General features: G+C 46.0%; 1 protein-coding gene across 8 annotated transcripts in view; it reads left to right on the top strand.

The window, feature by feature from the left end:
• The first annotated feature begins 895 nt into the window (after positions 1-895).
• Positions 896-6,000, top strand: part of FAM181A (family with sequence similarity 181 member A) — a 220,792-nt gene continuing 215,687 nt past the window's right edge. For 3 of the 8 annotated variants that reach the window (XR_005597993.1, XR_005597996.1, XR_005597997.1), the window contains exon 1: positions 896-1,016. The gene's annotated coding sequence lies outside the window, so the exon portion shown is untranslated. Of the gene's footprint in view, positions 1,680-3,066; positions 3,943-6,000 lie in introns of those variants that run through there. The other 5 variants (XR_005597992.1, XR_005597991.1, XR_005597994.1 and 2 more) reach the window with 5 other exon arrangements.

Below are 6,000 nucleotides of genomic sequence, written 5' to 3'. Positions count from 1 at the left end.
AACAAACAAACCCCACAGTATGCAGCAAATAACATTGACACAACAATTATGGATGATAAAAGTATTATAATCCATTTACAGCAGTGACCACTATATGAGGGCCACTTTGTAAACATTCAAGAAAGGATGTCAAAGGGTTTTAATGGTATAACTATTTCACTGAAAAATCACACCCCTAACTGACATATTAATACCAGTGCAAATTCTTCCTGTGTGTAGACCCAGCCTTTACTTTGTGTATTGCTCCACTGAGACTTCTAGGAGAGTAAGGGGCTACTCAGGCCTGGTCTACACACAGTTTTTGGACTGGTATAACTATAATTTAGGGGTGTGATTTTTTTTTAAAACCAAAATAGTTAAATCAGTGCAAACCCAAGTGTGGATACAGTTATATGCATATAAAACTGCCTTTTACTGATTATGCTTATTCCCTTTCCCATTGTGGTGGGGTACTCCGCTTTATCTAACCACCAAGGTGAGTGTACCTTTGCGATAGCTAGTTCCTTATACCAAGAATCACAGCAATATTCAGTTTACTCCAGGTCCCAAAGGACCAGTCACTTACCCCAAGTCAATTTCACCTTAGATCTCACACTGAAGACCATGCTTCTTGACAATCCTATAATAAACTATACAAAGATTTATTAAGTTAAAAAAAAAAGAAAGAGTTATTTACAAGATTAAAGTGGTAAACATGATGGGGTGTAGCAGGCTCAGCCGCCCCTTGCTGGAGACATTTCAGAAAGGAGCAAAGGAGTTGAGTCCTCCAAGCAGCCAAGAGAGGCTGCATGGGGAGCAGTCAATTGGAGACAGGCTGCTTCCTGCAGCCTATCAGGGTCCAGGAGGGCCATATAAAAGGAGCTGCAAAGCTAGTAACAGCTAGTTCTTTGCTGGAGTTACAGGAGTGCAGGTGGTGCTCCTGGATGGTCCAAGGGAGTTGTAATACCAGGGACTGCAGGAACAAGAAGGAGCTTTTGGCTGGCTGCTGGGACTGAGTACAAGACTTCAGCCCTATGGTAAGGGTGAAGTATATGTGAGTGAAGGTGCTGTGGCTTTGGGGAAGTGGCCCAGGGAACTGTAGTAGCATTGTGAGTGATCAAAAGAACACAATGGCATGTGACTGCTATTCATAGGGTCCCTGTGCTGGGACCTGAAGTAGTGGGTGGGTCTGGGTCTCCCCCACTGGCAGCAGGTGGAGTGGATCTACTTCCTGAGAAGGGAGTTGAACCTAACCCCAGAGAGGGGACTGAAGCTCCTGAAGAGGGTCAGCAATTTGCTGACTATTGAACTAAGCTATGTCTCTGGAAGGGGAACTGAACTGCTTAATGGCTCAGCTAGAGAGCTGAGGCCAGAAGGACCCAGAGAGGGTGAAAGCATTGCCTCCAGGGGTATGGCTTGATACCAGGGCTGAGACTGTGTGAAGACTGAAACTGCTTGAAGACAGCTATTGTCACAGACCTCTGTTGGACTGTTTACTCTGGAAGGGATCTGCTTTGTTTGTGTTTCACATGGACTCTGTGTGAGTCAGCCAGAGGGCTGAGTTAGCAGAACTGCTGATGGGGTCACCATAAATTGTGAGAGGTGCAGCTGTACACCTGAACAAGGGGGTGCTCATGTGAGGTGAGTGCCACCCTGTTACATGATAGATACACCAATAAGTTACTCTTAAATTTCAAAAGGTAAACAGAAGCTTCTGTAATCTTCAAGCTCTACATCTTCTTTAGGACTGGCCCAGGCTAAGCAGCTGGGATCTTCTGCTTAGAAACAATTTGTCCCCCAGGGTCCAAGCAGCATAGAGATAATCAGTTTCTTCTTGTTAGGGGTTTTATTCTCCCCTTCCCACATGCTTTTGGCTGCACAGCTCAGCTGATGGGAGGAGTCCCTTGCATGACTCCTCTTCATGGGGAGGAGGCAGAATAACGAGTCTCTCAGTCACAAAGGCTCACAATACAACCTCTCTAATTATATCCCATGTTGTAAGATAGCGATGTTAGGGGTGAGATCAATGTATACAGTGGCTCACAAGCATTTAATGAACTCTGTATACCTAAACAAATTCTTAGTATTGTTAATATGGGTATTAGAATTATAACACCTCAGCAAGCAAGACTTCTTCCAACTATGTATTTGTCAATGTTCAGTTGAGATATGGGGATCTTGGCATGAGCTGGCACCTGGCCTGGCAGAATCACAGGTGAGGCCTGAAACAAGAGGCCAGGTTCCAGGGAGACGGTGCTAGGCCCAGTGTTCTGGAAGAGGAATAGGGAACTGACAAGGAGCCCACAAGAGATGAGGAGCCCAAACCTGGGGAGGGGCAAAAGCTGCTTTGGTAGTCTTTTTAATTTTGTATGTGGTTTTGAGTTCTGCTGAGGGGCCCGGGGAGAAGCCGGCTTCTCCTGGAAAGAAGAGTGTGATTCTTGCTTGATGGGGTAGGACTTTACTGCAGGTCTAGCGGGGAGCTGGGAGAAGGGTCTCTGCAGAGACCAGATGGGAGAAGCCAGTTTGGGGCCTGATCAGTTACAGCTGGACATTTACAGCTGGAGAGGGGACTTGACTGGCCAAGTCAATGAACCAGACCCCCACAGGGTCTGAATAGCCATTGGGAGCAGACAGTCGAGAGAGGCCCAGCATCCCCACATCTAGTCATGAGATGTGTTGGCTGTAGAGTCCTTTGGATGCATGTGGGGCTTGCTCTGGGGTGGGACCCATTTATATCTTCATCTCCTCCAGCTGGGTTGTACTGCATTAATTACACTGGTATAGCTAAAGTGATATGACTTTCTAGTATAGACAAATCCTAGTATGACAAGAGTTGCAGAACCTGGCCATTTAATGATGAACTCCTGAACCCACTTTATAATCACCATCTTCAGAAATCTCTCATACCCTGGATGTTTTAAATTGGTGCATTAAGGCACTAAAGAATACAGCTTTTTACTAGGTGCCAACTGTATGGCTTCTTGCTGCCCTTGGCAAATGGGAATATTTTTCCCTTTTCACAGCTCCGAGTCACTCACACAAACAGCCAAGATAGATCTTGCTTTCCCAATTCTTTTGCTCCTTTAGGCAATGGCAGTGGGGTGTGATAGAACTGAACAGGTTCAGCAGATCATTGTGAACAAGACCTCTGCAGTCCATACCATATGCTATGGCAGAGTTGTTTCAGGGAGTGTTATAACAACGTGTAATGTCTGGAGGAGGCACTGCTCCTGCATTGTGAACTTGTGATGGGGTATCTGGAATTCATCAAGGCCATTTTGTCAGCACCGTGTACTCTAACAGAAATAGAGAACAGTGGACCACATCTGTGAAGACTGGTGGCTGATCTGAATTTCCCCATCATTGAACCTGGAATTTGGGACCCATCTCTAATAAAGAGGGGGGGATGTATTTGTTATGACTAATTTTAAGACTTCATATGCGGAAATAGTACCAAGGGTGAAAACCCAATACCAGCTTCACATCACTTCCAATTGATTTACTAAGTGTTTTATTAATTCATCCAAAACTTACAGCACAACCCAGTCATCTCAGGCCATTATTCTTCTGTAGCTTGTTGAGATTGCTTGGTGTTTAAATATGCAAAGCCTCATTTTCTCATACCAGGATCAAGTGTTAGGACTCACTAATTTCAATCAGTTTCACATTTGTAGTAATTTAGCTCACTGCAGCATGTTGATTAGATTCATTGGCTAAAACAGCTGCAGAATATCCTGTGGCAGGAAAGAATTACTCTTTGCAAAGCACTCATGTTGATGGAAGAGATTATGATGGGGAATGCCAACAGTAGAATGATTTATCCCTAGAGGTTAAAACATGATTGTGGATAGGCTGGTGGGAAAGAGGGAAAGGTTTGGGGATAGTGGGTTTTTTTGTTTTTGTTTTTAAATGATTGGAGTGTATTGGATTTGTTGAGTTAAAATCCCTTGTAAGTTAATGCTCAGGAACAAAAAAATTGGGAATAGAAGAAATGATATTGATGTTCAATTAAACTGATTTGTTCCCATATTCTTTGATCTCCTTTATCATGGACAGCCCCATTTTTTTTTTTAAATGTGTATACTTGATAGGATTTCTAAATCCTGCCTACAGATGCTTAAATTGACCTTTAGGCACTGAAAGTACCATTTTATGAGAGTCACTCTGAATTCCAGGACTCAGATGTGCCCTTTGAAAAATAGGCCCAGTATGTGATAACTTTAAATGAACAATCTTTTTTCCATTTAGGTAAGTATTCATTGAGAAAGGTACCATAGTTACCTGGATTTGAGTAACTATTGGCAGCCTGGGTGAGACGTCTTGTAGCTAACTCACATGGCTGAATTAGAAGAGCGGAAATGGGGCTTATTCCTGCCTCTGCTCTAAATTCTCTGTGACCTGAGGCAAATCATCTGTTTCAATTTTTTCATCTGTAAAATGAAGATAATGAACTTTCTGTAGTGGAGGGAGGAGGGGGAGTTCCCACTGGTACTAAATGGGTTAACTCAGTGGTCCCCAATGCGGTGCCCTGGCGTTCTGGCCAGCGGTCGAGCATCCGCCGAAATGCTACCGAATTTCGGCGGCATTTCGGCGTTGCCGCCTCTCGCTGCTGCTGCTGCTTGCTGCTGACAAGCAACGTCATCGAGAGGCATCACCGCCAAAATTCGGCGGCATTTCGGCGGATGCTCGACCGCTGCCATGGTCCTTCGTCTGGCATCCGCCAGACAAAGGTTGGGGACCGCTGGGTTAACTAAAGCTGGCTAAGGTACCTGGTTGCACCTGGAGGGTGGCTCAGGCCCAACTGAAGATGCAGCCCAGTTGAGGGTAGTGAGCATAAAGGAGGAAGCCCAGATGAGAAGGTGGCTGCAGGGAAAGAGTTTGGCAATCTCTGGTTTCCAAAGTGTGAAGGAAGGGCCTAGAGGCAGAAGTGCAGTAGCCCAGGAAAGGGCTGTAGGAAAGGGCTTGAAGGAAGACAAATGTAGCAAGGAGTCTGAGGGAGCAGACATTAGTTGTTTGTCACAAGGTCCCTGTACTGGAAACTAGAGGAGAGATGGGGTCTGGATTCCCCTACTGGCCATTGGGGGAAAAAAGTGGTGCAGAAACACCCTGCTGCAAGGAGAAGGACAATTGAGTTTGGAACTAGCGATCGCTGGACAAAGCCTTATGAGATGCCATTCTGCATAAGAGAAGGAGGATGACTCTGCTGCAGGAAGGGGTGGAAGGATTGGAGGACGGAGCCTGGGAAGGGGTGACATTATGGGTGCTTGAATTTAGTTTATTGGATGCCATGTTTGTTCCAGAAGGGGAGAAACTCTACAGTGCCTTTTTATTTGAACAATCCCTTTATGAAATGTCTGCTTTCTATGGAAAACTTTTTTTGTCAAATCAAAATATGCCAGAGATTTTTGGGTTTTGGCCCAAAACCTAAGATTTCAGCTGAAAACCAAAAATGATTATTCAAAATTACCACAATGCCTCATGGGAGTTGTAGTTGCAGTGCCTTGTGCACTTCTTCCCTTTTATGGGTTGGGCTCCCCAGCCAGAGTATATTTCCCATGTTGCACTGTGGGCATGGGATTCCCATGATGCTCTGGTCCTGCCCAGGAGGAAATCCTGGCTGATTGACTTCTTTTCCCACTTCCCTGCCTCCTGGGGAAGAGCAGCCAATCAGAACTGCTGCAGGAGGCAGGCAGAAGTCTCCCCGCTCCCTTCGAGAGTCTAGAGGTGTTTTTGGGTAGGGGTGGGGAAAGATGGAGCAGCTGATACCATGTTCATAAGGGGGGAGGATGAGGAAGATGGAGCAGAAAGAGCCCAGCAGTTTAGGATGGCTCCTCCCCCTCCCCCTTGCCCAGGCCTGGTTGTTCCAGGGATGAAGAGCTGCTGGATCAGGCCTGCGAAGGGGCTTTGGGGACCCTGCTGCAGTTGCTCCCCACCCTCACAGCCCTGGGAAGTGGGGGCTGAAGGACCCCTGGATGTACAGGCAGAGCAGATGCAGGGTGAGGGGCATAATTGCTGTGGGAG

This window comes from Mauremys reevesii, linkage group 4, assembly GCF_016161935.1.
Source record: "Mauremys reevesii isolate NIE-2019 linkage group 4, ASM1616193v1, whole genome shotgun sequence".
Classification (NCBI taxonomy): Eukaryota; Metazoa; Chordata; order Testudines; family Geoemydidae; genus Mauremys; species Mauremys reevesii.
This window is presented reverse-complemented; position numbering and strand designations above follow the sequence as displayed.